The sequence below is a fragment of the Thermobia domestica genome, chromosome 9 (genome assembly GCF_964235325.1).
Source record: "Thermobia domestica chromosome 9, izTheDome1.hap1.1, whole genome shotgun sequence".
Lineage (NCBI taxonomy): Eukaryota > Metazoa > Arthropoda > Insecta > Zygentoma > Lepismatidae > Thermobia > Thermobia domestica.
The window spans coordinates 148986065-149006939 of record NC_137462.1 but is presented as its reverse complement, the minus strand read 5'-3'; the positions used below and the strand labels follow the sequence as shown (position 1 = coordinate 149006939).

The window sequence follows — 20875 nt, the reverse complement described above, 5'->3', positions numbered from 1 at the left end:
ATATTTTATTTATATTCGTTATAAAAATAATGAAAAACTTCATGGTAGAGAGTAAAGTGATATTTAAAGGAATTCATTTTAAGCACCATTACATCAGAACGAATTGTAAAAAAAAATATATGGTTTACTTCGCTTTATTCTTTTAACAAAGGAAAATTGAACACCTAATTTATAAAATAACGAGTTCGTAATTTGAAGTATTCCTATATAGAATATTCAGCTGTTTCTGAAAGCTCAGATTTCTTCTGCATGTAAGCATTTAGTGGTCCTGTGATATGATAGTGGCTTCTAATGTTATCATTAAAAGCTTTATATAACACGTGTGATTTTTAAGTAGTTCAATAATGTTCACAGGGTAAGCTGACACCGAAGATATTGAACGTACCATGTATTTTAGGTTTCACCATTTGCATAGGACACTTGCATAAATAGTCGGATTGCAATTATATTCCTTTCGAAAATCGCCAGGCAACATAGGGAGTGGCTCACAATATGTGCCTACAATACCAAAGAAACACCAGTAAACGATACTGTACACTTTAGTGACATTTATATATGGCATACGTTGGGGCTGCAAGAAGACGGGTGGCCAAGGCATTTTACAGAATTGCAGCTTGTGTACTTCTTGACGTATAAGTGATTGTTAGTAGTATGCATGATAAGACGTAGAGGGTCTCCACAGTTCTTAAACGACAGATATAAGAGTCTGAACAGAAGGATCATTCGAGCCATCTTAACTCACAAAATAAATATCAGCAGTGTCATTAGAGCAACTATGAACCCGTGAACTCAATTGCATGTTCTTATATATACATGTTAGCTGGCAATTCCACCATGTGTATCATTTATCGTGTAGAAACCATCCTTGGATTTAAATATAGGAACTATGGGAGCAATACGCTACACTTTCAACTTGTGTCTGGTCTTCGTTCATTCGACGCAGCGTCAGATTTTCAACTAGACAAACAAGGAAAGTGGACTAGGTCTGCAGAACTCATAGAGGCAACAAGAAATCAATATCTCTAACAACCCTTCTGTTCTAAATTATTATTAGAACTCTTTTAAAAAAAGTTTGGTTTGGAGTGGTATGTTTTATTATTTCTCTAAAATAGCAAACCTACATTTTGTGTCAATCGTTTTCATACTTCACACTCAACACTGGTCAGAAAGCTTTGGAATGCTCCATCTAACATATTGACGACCAAATCTTCGGGAATCTATCCCAGGAGCAAAACTGTTAAAGATATGACTGGACGATTTCATTCGTAGACAGCTCATCACCAACTGGATATGGTTGCTGCTGAGAGACCTTTAGCCATAAATTACTTAGGGCCACTGATGTCAAAATGGCCCACTGATTATGGTATAATACAGGGTATGCTTTCGGTTATTTTTCAACTTAACATTTCGGTTCGGTTGTTTTAAATTTTCAGCATCGATGCTTTATGAGAGGCTGTTTTAAAATACGGTAGGAATTGGTGCATCGTGAATCCGAGAATGAAGATGTTGAAGAGTTATGATTTAAAGACTTCAATTTTGTACAGCTGCTCTGAGTAAAGACAGTAAATCGCTTCTTTATTCTCTAAGATAACCACTATTTCTTACAATGACATGCATAATGCAACGTTTAATTGTTTTCTACTACATCATTATTGAACTGTAAGCATATTAGTTTATTTTATAGTACAGTTTTATTTAATCCTTTTATAATTTTTCTTCACAAACACTGATGCCATTCTGAGCAGAGGAAATAGAAGACATGATGAGTGGGAATCCTGCCAAAACCAAGGAAAGTTTAGTAAGTTACATATTTAAATTAAGAAACATTGCTAACAGAAAGAAATCTTAATCTATATGTGTTTGTGTCTCATAATTTGAAACACATAGTACTGAATGTTCTGCAAATTTTCATATACTAATAAATAAAGTTATAGAAAGATACAATACTATTTCCACCTGCTTGTGAACAAACTTCAATAAATGAGGAACGGCTTTTCCTATCTTTTCTTCAACTCTGCTAGTGAAATTCTAGCAGAGTTATCATCCACAGAAATTTCTATAAGCACCTAATAAAAGCTTGGAGGTTTTATTTGATAGAAAATATAATTATTATTGCTATTGAAAATATAATTATTTCACAGCTTAAACTTAAAACATGAATAATAGGAATTAGCAGTCTGATGGGAGCCGGTTAAGACGTTCAATTATGGCTTTCGGTTTCAATAAAATTAGCCGGTTACCTATTGCTACATGTAGTAGGATAGTAATCAATTTCTATCGTAGCTATTGAAGCTATCGATTAACATGTTTACCTTTTAATGTGCAAATTCCTGAGTAGTGGTAAAATATATTACGTAATGTTTTCCATTCAGCTTTATTACTGTCCGGCTCAAAGATCTAGACGTTCGACCAAAACCAATGGTACAGAAGAGTGGCGTTGTAGGATTTCATTTCCTTTCATGTACAAGTGTAAAGAGAAACGTTTCTTTCGCCAAGCATAGATGGGAAAACGATGTAAACGTATCAAACCGATCACACTACACTAGATTGACTTATGTTTGAAGAAACAATCTTATATTAAAATAATAAACCACTGTACGTAGAATCATGTTTTTCTCCCCCCACTTATTTAGAAACGATTTTTTCTTAAATATACACTAACATTTTATTAACAAAGACATTTTTGAATGAAAATATTATTTCTCCCAAGCATCAAGTATTAGACAACTTCACGAAAATTCATTGGGAGTTGCAAAAAACGGGGTATGCCTTAACCTCCTCGGACCCCGTGTCGCCAATAGGCGACATGTGAATTATACATGATGTATACACTGAGTCCCCATGTCGCCTATAGGCGACATGCACTCAGCGGACAGATGACAAAGATATAAGAAAGAATAAGTGAAAATTGGCTAACAGCGTATACAACCGAAGGTAACTATAATATTAGAACATAATATTTCTACCCCCAAAAATTGAGGGACCGAGGAGGTTAAACGTCAAGAGATTTGAGCCAGACAGTACATCATGGGCTTCGAAATTGCTAATATAACTCCAACTGACTAAAGCAGTATATACTGTATATTTTAAGAGTATATTCTGTGTTACAGTTTCGGCTATGTAACATATAGCCTTCCTCAGACGCATTATATGAAAAGTATCCAATTTTGACAGCTTATACACAATCCTAATGCAAGAAACGCGCACTTTCTCCTTACAAAAAGTAAACTTTTAATTGGTTCTAAAAAGTAAATTTTTAATTAGGTGTTGTCAGTTTCTTCTTTTGCGCACTTGTTTATAACATTTTACACTTGTTATGAAACTTTTAAGTGCTAAACTCTTAATTGGCTGTTTGTCACTTACACTTTCTGTTCACTATTGTCCATTTGCTGTTCTTCACCTATTTTAATTCTTTCTTTCTGTTTTGCGTATCATATTTTCCTATAATTTATGTATCATAAGTTCACTGTACCAGTTCATCAATTTCTCCTTCCCATATTTATTAATCACTGGGCTTCTTTCCTCTTTCTTATCACATTTCTTTTTTCCCTTTAATATCCTTTTATTTCTTCCTAATCTATCTTATGTCCAGTTTCTTTAATGGTTTTATATTTTGGGTTGTTCTGTTTTGTGAGTCTGGCATCGTCCTTATGTTGATTTATCATTTGTTCTAATCTCTTTCCTATTTACCAATGTGTTTTATATCGCACTCTTTACAATTAACATGGTACACTACTCCTTCCTCTTCTGATCTTATCTCCTTTTCTTTCTTCTTTCTTTTCTGTCTCACTAAGTCTATTAACCTCTTTCCTCCTTTTCTGTAAGTTTTAATCCCTTCCTTTCTCAGCAGTTTCTTTAGGATCTCCGTTTACTTGTCTAAACTCTCAATTCCTAACCATCTTTTTCCTTCTTTCTGTGCTTCTACCTTTTAACTTTTTAAAATCTTTTCTTCTGTATCCGTTTCCCCTTAATAACTGGCACAGTATATCTATGTCTTTTTTCTTTCTTCGTTCCTCGCTATCATTTCTATCCTCTTTCTCATTCTCTGTATAAAATTCTTCTTGATCCCCCTGTCTACGTCACTCTTCTTGTGGCAGTGTATCCCGGCATCGCATTCTTTCCTGCACCACTTCGTTTCGAATTTTCCTCCTATTTTCTCTATAGTCATATTCATGAAGTTGGTTTTCGTTTCTTCTTCTATTCCAATTTCTACCTTAATCCTTTTTTTCATTCTCAATTGTTTTAACAATTTTCTTCCACTGTCTCTTAGTTCCTTTCAATATTTTCCAAGGGAATCAACTACATACCTATAAAACATTATAAGATTTTGTTCTCCTCATTTTTTTACTTTTTGTTCCTGGCTGTTCATTACGATCCCGTCACCAATTTTTTACCAATCATGCATAGACTATTCACCCATATCAGATTTAAGGCCTTAAACACTTTTCCTTTTTCCATTTTATTATAATGGAAAACATTGCCTTTACATCAATACTGAGCAATATGGTACTTTCCCTTGTACCTCCCTCCTGTCAAAGGCTCACGTTTTACCTCCTCTCTGTTTTTCAGTCTGCTACTCTCCTGTTCTTCTCTTATTCCTTGTCCAATCTGCTTTATTTCTTCTTCTAACGGCTCGAAAATGTTATTCCTACAATCCGTCACCGGTTTTAATTTAATTTCTTTCTTTAATATATTTTTGAAAAAAAAAACTATATATATTTTATTTATTTTATATTCGGTATTCTTCTTGTTTTATTCATTAATTTCTTGAAAACTTGTATTTGTGCATCGTCTATTATTTTGTTTCTTATCTTTCACACCTTTATCCCATACTACTTCAAAAGTGTCCTCACATAGTATTTCAAGTTTCTTTTTGTACCATTCCTATTGCTTAACCACTGTTGCCCCTTCTTTATCAGCCTGTTCTACAATAATGTTCTTACTTCTTCTTAACATTTGAAATCCATCTTCCACTTCTTTCTTAAGGTTTCCAGCTTTTCTATTTACGTTTTGTTTTGCTATGGCTACTGCTTTCCTCCTAATGAGAAAAAAAAGTGTGGTAAGAAAGTTGGAAGAAACCCAGTGGGTTAAAAAATATGGAAAGGAGAAGTTGATGAATTGGTATAGTGGACCTGTAATAATGAATTATGGGAAAAGATGATAGACAAAATAGAAATAAAGAATTAAAAGAGGTGAAGAGCAGCAAATGGACAATAGTGAACAGAAAGTGTAAGTGACAAATAAATAATTAAGAGTATAGTTTTTAAAAGTTTCATAACAAGTGTGAAAGGTTATAAACAGGTGCGCAAAAAGAGAAAGTGACAAAACCTAATTAAAAATTTACTTTTTAGAACCAATTAAAAGTTTACGTTTTGTAAAGTGAAAATGGACGTGTCTTGCATTCAGATTGTATATAAGCTATCAAAATTGGCTATTTCTCTCATAATAATATGTCTGAGGAAGGCTATGTTACATAGCAGAAATTGTAACACAGAATATACTCTTAATATATATATATATATATATATATATATATATATATATATATATATATATATATATATATATATATATATATATATATATATATTGCTTTGTTCAGTTAGTTTTATTAGCAATCTTGAATTTTCCAAAGCTGCAATGGATAATTTACAAGGACTTCGAAAGCCTCTCACTGTTGACCTGTAGCAGTAGTACATGGCGAACTCCACTGGAAAAATGCAAATGGGCACAAATCGCCCAAGAGGTAATCAAATCAAAATGAATCATTTCTCTCCAAGACGAAGATTATTGTAAAAATGTACCTACATGGACATTAAATTTTATATTTTGCATGCCTTTTATATATTTTTTTTGTTTCAGAGTTTTACATGTATGTTTGATAAAATACAATAAGTTTTGGGCTTATTTTAATAAAAATAATTTAATTTTGGAAACAACCTTGACTTAATTTATTTAATTTAAACAGTTAATATTTTGTACTCAAGCCAGCTTTAAATTATTTACATAATTTTTTTTTACAAAAGTTTAAATATTTACAATAATTTGGGGTTATAAATTTGGTATATTACAATTTATATTTTTATATACATACATTGATTTGTTTCATGTTTCTCTCAGTTCATAGTGCAATTCAGTTGTATACAACTTTCAAACCATTAACATTTTTCATTTGTGGGATTAATTTCTTGTGACCAACCATGCTGGCATTTTGGCAAGTACACTTGTACAATGCGTATATTGTCGTTATCAATGACTTGAAAGTATTTCATTTAAACGTTCCCTTAGTCAATCTACTAAATATTTATTGATATTTCAGAGATGGCTCGACTGTCTATATGATGAATGGGAATGGGTAAGTGGATATATTTAAATGACCTGTGGCTTAAATTGAGACGATTTAAAAAGATAATATTATTTGGTATTTATTATAACATTTTTCAGCGCTCAATAGATGTGTGTATAACATGATCAGTTTCCACTATGTTAACAAGACAGAATAAGTTTTATTTAAACGCACATAATATTGTTTTATGCTAGCTACGGATGTATATTTTACCTTTCAAGATTGTTGCAACTATTGTAAAGCAAGCTTTCCTCTGCTGCGCACTTGATTTATATTATTTGTTATTGTGACTTTCCTGCTTCAGTTATCACTTAATGATAATACAATATGATTCTATAGTTTTATTCATTGTGTCACATGCTCTTCATTGTCATTGAGAATTGCTTTAATGCAATTCAACTTATTTTGAGTTGAAATTAGCAGTGAAGTATATGATACGCTCTAATTGCAATATTCCAAAGGAACATGTGGGAGCCGTTTAGAGAGATTGGACATCCATGTGTATTATTACGGGTCAGAAACTTGTAGACTATCAAAACGTATTCCACATGATTGTGTGTGTTGGTTCTGTTACTTTGAAAACAAGAACTTTATGTTGCCTCTCGACGCCTTTCAATAAAGCAAATAGTTGCGAAATTAAAAAGGTGGTTCGTTAACGAATGATTAGAAGGATAAAAGGACACGTGAGAACTGAAATAGCGAGGAAAGTGATGTTAAAGACGAAGAAGCAAGACGGAGTGAGAGTGAAAGTAATCCAACAAGATGTGACGAAGACGCTGCTGCTGATGGGCACTAAATGGAGGGAGATATCGTGCGAAAATTACAACAGGTGTATTAGTTTTTTGAACTGTGAGATGAAAAATGTTGTTACTGTGTGATGAGAAAATTATCATAAAATGAACAGTGAAACTGTTCTTCCAGTCATCAATATGACCAAGGGAAAAGCATATGGAATTCTGAAGTATGTTGATACTCAAAGTTGTGGTATATAAGGGGTGGGCAAGCAGATCTCTTCTAGGGACCAAATTTTAGCAACTGTAGGAAACGGCAGAGTAATTTGATTTTCCTGAAACTGCTAAATTGTAGATAATTGAAAAATAGAGTGCGACGTTATTTGATGTGCCTGTAAGATATATTCTGTCTATGTGTCTAGACACCAGATAATGAACTGCATTATTTTCTCCAGAAATAGAAGACTTTCGATTAGCTCGGTGACAATATTTTTCTTGTATGTCGATCTTATATTTTAATAACGTGTGACTTCTACTGCACTTATCGTAATGAAATGAGATTTACTGGTTTTTATGCTTTGAAGCGGGATACGGACAAAATCTCGCGGCCGAAACATCGCCGCCCAAAACCTCGCGGGACAAAATCTCGCCGGGCCAAAACCTTGCGTTGCCAAAACCTCGCCGCCCAAAATCTCACCGGGCCAAAACCTCACCACCCAAAACATTGCCGCGAATGAAACTTTTCTTTAAAATTTACACAATGAGTTTCTTAATATGCCATTTCACATTACAAATAATAATAATAATAATAATAATAATAATAATAATAATAATAATAATAATAATAATAATAATAATAATAATAATAATAATATACAAAACATCGTGTGAATGGGATTATTCTCGTTTCCTCCCACTTTCTTTATTCGATCATTTCCTTCAGCATGGTCATCTACGTCTCCTTTAACCTACAGGACATAATCAAGGGACGTCGTAAAAACTCATATATTATTTCATACTTTCATAAATATTATTAGATTTTTGTTAAAATTTTAAGTTTTTGGATGTTCCAAAGTTCACGGAACCAACCCCCTTAGTTGTTATTACTTTCCTTATGCAGACTATCTTTCCCTATAACCAGTTTAAAAACATCCTGTCGCCCTACCTTCACCTTGAAATCCTCTAATACAGAAATAAAATTTTCATATGGTGTCGCGAGACTTGGTCAAATACCCGTGATACTTCTTGTGAAACAGCGTCTTTTATACCGTCATCCTTATCATCTGTTGGAACATTTACATTTTGGTCAGGCGAGATTTTGGGTATGGCGATATTTTTAGACGCGAGGTTTTGGAAGACGAGGTTTCGGTCCGGCGAGATTTTGGCCCGCGAGGTTTTGGGTGGCGAGGTTTTGGCCAGGCGAGGTTTGGCAGTGTTCATAAAAGATTTTAACTGAAAATAAATCAATCAAATATGGAGACTTCTCTGAAAACATACCTAGGTATATAGGCTAACAGGTCCCGCCATTGATATGCACTCACATAAATTTTGGAAAGTTGGCACCGTTGGATGCAGCACAAGTGACTTTCGTACTTTCCATGACTAAATCATTTTTAGACCATGTGGCCTGATATTTTCCTGCAAATGGTTTGACATTTTCTTGCAATCAAGAACAGAAGGGCACAAAATATGAGGGCTGCAATGAGATTGCGCACACTTTTCCAGTTTTATCAGTTTTACCTGATAAGTTATTGACAAGCTGTCATTATGTACAGGATTGCGCACAGAAAAATTAAGCAATGTTGTCAAATGGAAAATATTTTCTCTTCTGTTATGTAAATCTGTAAGAAAAGAACAGCGGAATACCCGAACCAAAGGCCGAATAAAATTACTATGATTGAGGTAGTATAGAAAATACAGAGGAATTAACACATAAGGATAGAGAAGCTATATACTGCATTCGAAAAAAAGAAAGATATCACCCCAGTTCTTCCGAGAAATATTACAGAGGCTGCTTCAGTAAGTGATTGAAAGAGAAGTTGAGTTCAGTTATGATGGAGGAAAGTTACTAGTTATAAATGAAGAAGCTAAGATTATCGTCCTAACTTGTGCGAGTAACATTAGGTACGAACAATGATAGCATTTACTGTGCATAGTCGTAGTGTATGTAATAAAACTTGTAGATAGCTACATAATACTGTTTGTAATTATATATTCTAACTAGATTTAGGAAGGTGATTTAAGATATATATTGACAGATGTCATATTATTAATAAGTAAACCGTGTAATTTTGCAAGGATTATATTGGAATGCAGTGTAATTAGTATGAGGAAGTAGTTTACTCACATCGTTGTATTATACTAATAATATTGTAATTTAAGTTTATTTTATCGCACATATTATTGTAACGAGTATCCTATTATATGACCAGACGTTAACGACAGACCTCAATAAATTTACCAAAGCAAAACTTTACGACAATGGAGAAAATTATTCACTTTTTCAATTTTCTATTTTTCCCTAAAACTTGGCTAGTAGTGGAAAGTATGTATACTATATTACTATTATTATTAACATTAAGAATGTCATCATAAATGTTTGCTTTGTTTTATTGGTTCCCACCTAGAATATGGGCTTCAGAACCTTCAGTAGCTCCTCGAACGAAAATAGGGCGGAAACATTTCACAAACATTACAATTAATAATTCTATTCACTTGGTCCAGATATTTATCAGGTAATCTCTTCTTTGTTGAAGATACAATCAGAAACAAAATTGAAATTAAGATCAATTGCGAAAGGATATACCAATACACAAGAAAAGGAAGATTTAAAGAAACATAACATCATATTGAAGCAGTATGAAATGCTTAACCCTTATAGATTCCGGCTTTTTAAGGTAAATTAGAGACTTTCAGTCAAGCGGCTACAGCATCATCCCTATTTATCATAGGATCATGGTTCATACCTCGTTTTCTTTTTACAATAGAGCAACCTTTCAAATGGTACCATTCACATCTCCTTATCATGTCCATGAGTTGGGAAACTTTGAGAGAAATCGGGATTTTTCTTTGAAAATATTTCTCTTTTTTTAAATTGTTGAGCCCTTCTGAACCCCCACTGTTTTAATGCAGAGATCTAAAACTCAACTGGAAAACACTAAGGGGTGTATTAAATGCCTGTACAAAATTTCAAGCTTTTATCTTGAACAGTCAGGGCGGGAAAAATATCAATAATCCCCACAATGCCCCTGATTACTGTAAAATACCTTGATCTCAGGCAGAACATTTCCTGAGACATCCCTATATATCCTAGAATCATAGTTTGCCCTTTATTATCTACAGAATAAAAATGCCTTTCAAACGGACCCTTCATATGCCTCCATCATGTATCTCAGGCGGGAAAATCGCGAAAAAAAGGGATTTTGTAAACCACAAAATCTCTTTTATTTACCTGTTTGCCCCTCTGGATCCACCTTGTGCTAACGCAGAGATCTGAAAAAATCCAATAAATAGTACTCGGTGGATTGAATGTTTGTACAAAATTTCAATCTTCTAGATGCGAAAGTAAGCCCGCCAAAAAATGATGAAAATAGGCCTAACAAAAAAAATAAAGTTATGATGTCATCACCTCCTATGTCTTGACGCAGGAAGGCGTGAAACCATACGTAACGTGTTCTACAGTGCCTCTAGACTTGAAAAAAAAGTAAAAAGCTTTATTGGTTCTTTTTTAATCGAATAATGAAGACGCTACTTTAGCACCTAAAAATAGGTACTAGAACTCCGAACGGATTCAGATTATGAGACAAGAAAAAATTTAATATTTGGATTGTAAACTTGGAGGTATCATGACTTCTTGTATCTACTGACCAAATTATATTATATATTTATTTTATTTCTCACCTAGCTCAATATAATATGAATTGTATTTCTAATTTCTGTTTCTATCCTAGTCTGAAGGAAAACCTTCTTTGCGCACAGATTATAAATCTAGCATTGTGGCAACGTTGGGCAAAAATCTGTGTTCAGAAAGACCAACAGAGGTCTGTGCGCAATTCGGGATCTATAGTGTGCGCAATCCTGTTGCTCCCAAATATGAGACTTCGCACATCTCACAGCTAAGTCGACACATACACAAATAAATAAATACATGAAATAAAAAAATAAAAATTAAAAGTAAAACAAGAATAATAGGAATGATCAAAACATGGATCAACAGATTGCAATCTTGGCCAATAATTAGGTTTTTGGATCAGGAGCCACAAAATTGAGTTTTCGTTTCTTTTTTTAAACGAAAAAAAAGCACCGCATACTGAGTTAAGTGATAGTTTGGGTTTGGCTACACTATATGCAGCTCTCCAAATATAAGGCCAGATATTTTTGCCTGAAGTATATTGGATCTTTTGATCCAAAAATTTAAAAAAAGAAAAAAAAATGACATAAGCATTATTTTATATTAGCAGTAAAATAGAGTGCCGTTATTTCCCGAAACAATATACTATATTTCGAAGATCCTTTGTAAACCTAAAACAGCTGTTATGAACGCATTATTTATGCCTTTCTTACGTGATGATAACCCTATTGACGTGCACCATTTAGCATCAGTTGAAACTTAATGTTGCATAAACAAGATTCCTTTTTTTTAATTTCTTTTGACGCAGTGAAAAACTGCTTGCTTTTTCCACTGATATATGGTTACCACATCTACACTTGATAATTTGTTTCTCTCAACTGACTCCTGATCGGCCACTGTTTCTTGAATACACAAAGGCAATAAATGACATTATATACCACTCAATCGTAAGTGGCATACGTAAGAAATATGTGTTCATGTTAGGGGGGCGCAAAATTTAAAATGGTCTCAGTATCCGACTGACATGATTTGCTGTAGTTACCTTATGCATAAGAGTCCCATATTTTCAGAATCATCGGATAGATGATGTTACAATGTACTTTGGAAGGAAAACAAGAAATTCTGAGTTTCGAAGAATTCCTGGCGGGACAGATCAGGCCCGCAACTAGAGGGCAAGATCAGGCCCACCTAAACTTTTCATGGCCCCTCCAGACCTCAATACAAAATGCTATTATTAATACATAAATCACAATTTCGATATTTGTAAGATAATTTTTAATGACTTGGCCCACCTATCTTATTCATGGCCCCCCAAATTTCTATGTCTGGTTGCGGGACTGGGACAGATGATGTAAATTTGGGACCATAACCACTACTTCTGGAAGAAATATAAATGTCACTTACTAAGTAGTTAGAACATTTTATCAATACTTTAATACCTAACATACCATTGTCTTTCTAGGAAAATGTGATTCCACCAGAATCTTTATTGAAACCTGCTACTCTTCCGCGCTGTTTCTTCATCTTATAGTATACATATTGTTATAGAAGGTAAGTAAATCAGAACTAATATTAATAGCTATTATTAGAATGTGAGATCTTTTTTTCTTCCTAAGGTAAATTATCAAACAATAAATTGTCAGAAGGATCAGTGTAATGAGATCGTCCTTGGAAGAAAGTGGTCAACATCTCAAAAGAATATCTTGGGTAGTAGTGACAGCCTGAAGGAAAAATTAATGAGATATACCTGTATATAATCTTTTTCCAACGTTAGAAAAGAGTAGATGCACCACCTGACTACCAAATGGTCAATAACCAGTGATTGGTTGTTGGTCTAACTGCACTAGTATCCTACCGCAATATAATCCCTACGTAAATAATAATTTCAAATAAAGATATCTGAATTTATCCTGCATTTTGTAATAATAAACGATATATATATATATATATATATATATATATATATATATATATATATATATATATATATATATATATATATATATATATATATATATATATATATATATATATATATATATATATATATATATATATAATTTAACAATAGATGTAGCTTTATTTCAACCTCGTCCGTACTTATACATATAGTATTTACTACGCATTCGTATAGGTTCGTGCGCCGACCCCGCTCATTTGAAATTGTAGAATGCAGAGTTTCATGGGAACAATGAGTGGTAATAAACTACCTTCGTTTCGTGGTATAAAACACTAGGGCAACAGGAACAGAGGCAGTCTTGTTCATATAATGATTTAAGAAATAAATATTTCCAACATTGCAGTAGTCAGTGTCAGTCAAACTTTACACTTTCTCAGTGTCAACCTTACACTTTGGAAATTATGCGACGACAGTAAGCTAGCAGACGATCTTGCCGTTCACGTCTCTTGCTGCCGAAACACGTGTGAGCCGTGGAGTAATACATTTCGCTTTGTTTACGTCTACTTTGTTCTAAGGCTGGAAAGACTTTAGTTAAGAGTTTTGTAGAGTTACATTGGGTACGTATAAAAGTTCTATTCGTTTGTGATATGTCGCTGGTGAAAGGTACTTTGAGCGAATAGATGGCTGCCCAAGAGCTAGAATGAATGATCATGTTATCGGGACAACTTTACAGAGCAGCAAGCTGTGTACTAGTAGCTCGTAACTAGAGTGTGGCGTCTATCCGAGACAAATAAGGAGCATATCAGACTCCTTTTACGCAATCTGAAGTGAAATTCACTAAATTAATGAATAAACGTACTCAATATCTATGCTCGGCGCACTACTTTGTTTAGGGAGAAGGAGAGACAATAAAAGATATTCAATAGAGATTGCATATTACTTGCAGAATGTTTCTGTTCAGATGCACACCTAGAAATTTATCTTGAAGGAGGGAAGTGTAATATAGAAAAGCTATTCGGTTATTTCTCAAGATTCATATTTGTAGGTCTATTAATACTACTACAGGGTGTCCAATATACAATGGAACCCGAAGTTTGGGATGGTAGAACTTTTGAACCTGAAATTCATTTTTATATTTTTAAACTTGGAAGCAACGATTGAAGTACACTAGGAATCACACAGTGTTGCCAGATGTAGCTAAAAGTGTAAATCTTTTTCTTTCTTTCTTTCTTTCTTTCTTTCTTTCTTTTCTTTTTTCTTTTTCTTTTTTGCAAAACATGTAAATTGACTCATAACTCATACGTATGGATGTTCTGTCGTTAATTTTCAGTTTGTTTAGTTGAGTAGCTTGTAAACTATGGAGCAGAAAAAATAATTTTTCATTTCCACCAATAAGTAATCGGGTGAGGCTTCTGTAAGGCGGAACTAGGAATATTATAGTTTTCATAAATTAACACTCTGAATTGGCAACATTGCTGATGTTTCCGTGCATCAAAAAGCATCTTAAGACTCTGTCTACATTATGCAATTCCTGAAAACAATGAAAAACAAACTTTTAAATTACCATGATAAAACTTATACTTACATCCGGCAATACTGCTACTACCACGCAATGAGTTATCAGCTCTACAGCAGATGCTGAAAGTGTCCTCTGTTTTGATTCAAACACTGGTTCACAGGTTTCACCATGTTAGCAGCAACTTTACGAAGAGAAGAAGTGTTAATATTCTCAATGGCACTGCGAATATTCGTTGCCAGGTCTTGTATAGTTCGAGAATTGTTCTGGTATACCTTTTGCTTTAAGTAGCTCCATAGAAATGAATAGCAGTGTTGCCGGGTGTACTGGCATCAACATGTTAGCGTAAAAGACAGTCACTTCATTCACTTAGAAATATGTTGTGGGTCCAGGTAAATGGCAACGTTGCATTTTCATTTAATATTCAGCGCATAAAGAGTGTACAGCCGAAACGGCTAGTCCGATTTTAAAAGCTCCTTCACTTTAGATTGAAAATATTATATTTGGAGACGGTTTTGCCCATTACATTTTGTTGTAACTTTGATAATAACAGAGTTACCCTATGTCAGGAGACTTTGAGAGACTCTGTATATATAAAAATTACTTTTTCATTTAGTACGAATTCCAGAAGGGATAATAGCACAATTGAATATGAAGAACAATCTAAAATAATTTTAACTTCTGAGTGTCAAGGGGAAATAATTAACTGTGCATATTGTTACGGCAGCATGAGCCATGTATCATTAGTATTCATTTGATATACGTATCATATGCATCAAAAAGCGAATTGAAAGGTCTTCTTATTTTGTTTTTCCATAGGCTTAGTTCTGAAATCATAGTGGTTTCATAATCGCAGAATGTACATTAAAACTGAATCAGTGAGCAGAAAAAGAAAAATATTACAAAAATGAAGGAGAATATTCCGCAATTGGAATTTTGAATCCAATCTCATTACGTCTTTTGGTATTTTTGGGAATTGAATAGTCCTTAAAACGCTACAAATGTCCCATACAAATATATTTGAAAAACAAATGGTATTTTCGGGACGAGGTTTATTTCTTCCTTTTTGAAAAGTAAAATGATATGGAATCTTCTCTTTTTTCCATTCAGCGAGTTAATTGTGGATAAAATCATTTGAGAGCGGAGAAACCGTGTTATTGTTTAAGTTTACAGTAAGTAAATAAGTGAATCTTACTAGAACATGATTTAGTTTTATGAAATTGACCATTTTTTTTTTAATTTGAACGTTTGCCAGGACAAGTAAAAATGTTGCTTTACTGTAAATATTCTTCATAAATAACAACGGGACGTTACTACAGAGTTGAGAATGTTATGTCGGTTAACATCGTAATATTTTAACAACTTTTGTCAATATATAATATTTTTTCGCACGATAAGACGAATACATAATGAAATTCGAAATCTGTGTTATTATTTCTTAATTTAAGGACATCTAGTCAAATGGTTTCTCTCAAATCAATACTGTTATTCTGCAAGTGTTCACTGAGGCCTTTTACAATGCAACAATCAAACTGTGTGGGAATAGCATTCTTCAAACGTTTGATCACACTTCGCCTCTGGGCAACATTCTTTATACACTGGTAAACATCCTGTGTCTTTTAGAAATGTTAAAGAAATTAAAAGTTTCTTCATTTCCGAATTTCTGGAACATTTCCATCTCACGATGATAAGTAAAAGCAATATGAGCTACAATGCACAGAATTGTGGTAAATTCGTCAAAATGTAAGGTTGAGTATTTTCAAAACTTCCACTTAGGTATGCAACTACATCATAACCCTGACTTATTAAGAATATATATATATATATATATATATATATATATATATATATATATATATATATATATATATATATATATATATATATATATATATATATATATATACATTTTAGGGTATTTTAATTATCTCCTCATGTACTTTTGTCGGTACAAAAAAAATTCATTGACCATTTGGAATAATGTTATACTTCATCAATGCAGGGGTGTATACCTACTTTTGGGCCACCCTATATATATATATATATATATATCAACTTACTCCCTGCTGAAATGTCAGAATCATTTAAACAATAGGTCAACAATAACCGAATGTAAGTTACAGGGAGTTAGAATATTGCTATGAATTGGGAGTATCGATGGCCAACATAAGAGAGACTCGTTAATTGCACAAATGATATTAACTTCTACTTTGGAGGAAAACCGGGAAATTTGAAAGTTTGAACAATTCCTGGGGGGAAGAGACGATATAAATTCACGACTATTCTGGCTGAACCGAAAGGCCTGGAAGACGTCCATTGGAACCGATTTTAGCTTTAGGTCATACGTGGGTCCGATATGATATTAGAGACTTTCACTTATTGTTCACAAAGGGGACTATATTTGCGCCAAATAAGCTATTTCAAACTCACTCTCGTAGAAATATTTGGCATTGTATAACGGAATTTGAAGGCAGTGAAAAGTGTTAGGGGTGGCACGGTACCAACTATTTTGAACACATAAAGCGATGTCCCTGTCTCTTTTCCACCCATGCAGAGTTAAAGTTGTACAGTGAAAATATTGGAAACTCACATTGGACAAAATCGGAAGTGTGAGCCTAGAATAATTCTGCCTGGGTTAGAACTTGAAATCATCACAGGAACTTATGATAAGACTTATTTATTACAGTAAGCTATAGAGACATTTTTTGAGTATAAGGGAAAAATGAAATCAAATTTTTGAGTTTTACGTCCGACGGTTCTGCCGGCTAGGCTAAAGGAGACGGTGAAGATGAGAAATGAATGAAATGGTGGAATGAAGAAAGTGGGAGGAAACGGGAGAACCCCAAGAAAACCCAAGCAAACGGTGTTTGTCCACCACAAAGTTTACTTGGCGGATACAGGGTTTGAGTATAAGGGATATTTAACATTTGCCTTAGGGTATTTAGTCGGAGAGATCCTCGTATCGCTGAGTATAGTTTTCAGATGTTTAGAGTCAAATACCTCAGTAATGTGAAGTTGCGAGGCTTTCAATGTCATATTTTGACATTTTCAGGTCAGAAATACATGCATATTTTCAGTTTTAGGTCAAAGAAATCTGAGAGCTACTTATTATTATTTGCTGTATTTCATTAGTGTTTATTTCAAATCTTACTTTTTCTTTCAGGAAGAAGTTCCTACAACAAGGAAACGTTCCAAATATTGTCACAAAGCAATGAATAAATATTAGAGTAAATATGCAAAATTTATGTATATTCTAGAAAAACAAATGTAACATTGGATTTGAGAATAAAAAATTATATACATTATTTAGGTAACCAAGATTGCCCTAGATTGATTAACCTAGTTTTTCAAATTCAATAGATAATGGTATAATTGCAAATGATCCATTATTATTATTATTATTATTATTATTATTATTATTATTCAAATAAAATCAGCAGAAGAAATTGAAAAGGATCACGCTAACATATTTATGAACGAAGTATCTTTGCACCGGGATACCCGAAGAAAATTTTCTAGAGTGCATCTCCATTGTTGCTATATTATGTCTGGTATTTTTGCTATTTAATATACGTGGTTTGGTATATTACGTATACATTCTCGTGAACCAGGGGATCCCGAGTCTATGCTGGTAGTTGTAGGGATTACTTGCCAGGTTATAGGAAATTAATAAGTTCCTTTGGGGAATACTTCGCACACATCTTGCGGAGGTTTAAAACATAATTTTTTTAATCGAGCAGGTATGACTTCGAGTGTCATGTTCTATATAGTGCACTCTGTATGGTGCGTTGTTTTTGAAATACAGCTCTCTGAAGTTTATTTTCCCACAATTTCGGCACCTTATATCGCCGGAACTATCCATCACTTACCAACGTTCCACAGGACTTTCTTGCTACTCTCGGAGTCGGGAATCAGCTCGAGAAGTTTGTTCAAATAGTTTCTTACCATCCTTTACATATATATATTAGAAAACGAGGATGGTGTATATCAGTAGTGTTACGTTATTGTACTTACTCCTTCAAGCACAACTTTAATCCAGAGGCATATTGAAAGTTATTAAGAAATTACATTTTCGATGCAGGCTTGACTTAAAACATGAATCGTCACACTTAAGAATAAACTTTGCAAAGAAAGAAGAAGGTGTCAATCGTTAGTGATATGTTAGAGCTGATGATTCTGGCTGGACACTTTAAATTGTTAATGTAGCTTCCTGTACGTAGAAGCAATAGCTTGTTTTTAGCACTAACCACAACTTACGATTTTTTTTGGATGTGGCGATATTGATTTGATAAACTTAAAAAGGTACTATGCTTACAAGAATGAGCTGGTCTGCAGTTTCGCATCTTGTTCGCCACTGATGCCCTATAAGACGTGTGCTTGCAGCGTAACCTATGCTTTCCTAAATTGACTAATTCGAGTTGAAAAAAATAAAGTTAAGCTTTCTTGTATAAATGTTGACTAAACAATTCTTTACAAGTTATAATAGTCACATTGTGGTGTTAAATGTTCAACAATATTAATATACGTTTCATGATAATGAAACTTCATATGTGACAATAACAGAAGCATGCACGTGAGACTAGACGATTCAATTTATCCGTTGGAAAATATAAAATAAAACTACGATTTTCAGCTTGTAGTTTGATATTCAATATGCATGTTTTGTGTTCGAAGGAATAAATAAATATTTATGCCATCATGGTGTCCAGTATTAATTGGTTGTAGTTTAATGGATATGATAGAAGCTATGCTATTTGTCTTCATCACGATAAGACATTAAAAATTAAGTTCTAAAAGAGGATAATTCATTTAATCTCTATAAATGCTGAGATAAAAAAGAAAAACTTTGAAAATTAAAATAGAGGATGTAAAAAAGCAAGACTTACAGGAAGTATCCATTACGTAGGAAGAAACGAATCGTGTTCAAAACTGTGACATCTTTACATGTAATCGTAGATATTTATTTAGCTCTAAATGTCATTGAATGCAATATTTACAGATGGAAATTATAAAACCGTTATATTTTAATCATTAAAATTTGATTGCCCGCTTATGTGAGATTAGAATAAAACTATATGATCGTAAACGAATGTCATATATTCTACGGGAAATATTTCAGACATTTAATGCTAACATATATTTGAAGACGCTTTCGGGACGGTGGGCAGGTATAGTTTAGAGCTGGTGTGCTTTTAAGGTATTCAACGAAGAATCTACCAAAAATATGTCAATCAGTAAACATATCTCCATAATAGAGTTCTCCGTATGAGTTCATATGAATTTGCGTTCATATTCACCGAATTCCTTTTCATTGAAATAGGGACTTTGTCATTCAGTAGTATTCTAAGATTATTGTAAAATTGGAATTCACTTAGGTAGAAACTAGAATACGACTACAACTCTGCTGGACCAACTTGAATTGAAACCATCTTGGTTAGCCTCGTGTAGTTACGATTTATAATTCACCTTGGAGACATAATATTTTAACATTTCTGGTCATATCTCGATCAAAATGCTATATTTTAATCATCTATATATGTTCAAACACTAAGGTTTATTTTGTATTGTAGACATTGCTATTGAAAGTAAACGTTAAAAAAAAGACTAAATCGAATTAATATCAACGAGACAATAGTAAGTAAGTTTTCCGTAATTGAAAGTTAGAAGTCGAATTACTGTAATATTAAGTAAGACTAACTTAACCAGAATTCTCTGCTACGAACCAATTTCACTGATCTCTCTGCGAATTCGTGTTCAAGATTAAACTGTGTACTTCTTGACTTACGTTGTAAATGAGGTTATTGAAAGAAACATGTTCCATAATTTCAACACGCAATGAGTTTACAAATAGTGTATTCAAAGGAACAAGTCCACTTTTTGGTCACTTTGGACATATTTCATCTTTTAAATGTCTATCCGAACCTCCTTTGAGAGTTTAAACGATTCATGTCAAGATATTGTGAATAACACAGAAACATAACATGGACACATAACATAGCAAACTGTTTAATATTATATTTTCTGAAGCGTACCGTGCACACTTGGGTAATTTGTAACTGTAGTAATTCCATATAAGATACACTTACGGTTATGACAAAAGTATGGTTCTTAATATTATAATAATAATAATAATAATAATAATAATAATAATAATAATAATAATAATAATAATAATAATAATAATAATAATAATAATAATAATAATAATAATAACTGCTATGCATGTAAAGTCCTGGCCTGAACTTACCTCACTTTAATATTTAAAGATTCCAGTTGAATAATATTTCTCCATCGTTTACAATACGGTTAACTTCTTGGAATCCATAGCTTACTTATAGATTACAGTCAAGGCATTGAAAATTTTCTTTGAAATCCCAAAGCTAGATCCTAAGTGCGTTTGCACACGGCAAGAATAATATCGGTGGAGGCACGGATAATGTCGGCGGTGAAATTGACTTCAATGTATTGAAATTATAGCTTCCACACGTCACCGATATTATCGGCCGATCCTCCGACACGCAGATGCTGTCGG

General features: G+C 33.3%; 1 long non-coding RNA gene across 1 annotated transcript in view; it reads left to right on the top strand.

Annotated features, from left to right (window-relative positions):
- The window catches only part of LOC145694176 (uncharacterized), a 29590-nt gene extending 11939 nt beyond the window's left edge, over window positions 1-17651 (top strand). Inside the window, exons 3-6 of the long non-coding RNA XR_014132949.1 lie at window positions 1746-1798; window positions 6320-6355; window positions 12390-12478; window positions 17507-17651. This is a non-coding gene — a long non-coding RNA (uncharacterized LOC145694176). The remainder of the gene's footprint in view (window positions 1-1745; window positions 1799-6319; window positions 6356-12389; window positions 12479-17506) is intronic.
- The last annotated feature ends 3224 nt before the right edge of the window (window positions 17652-20875 follow it).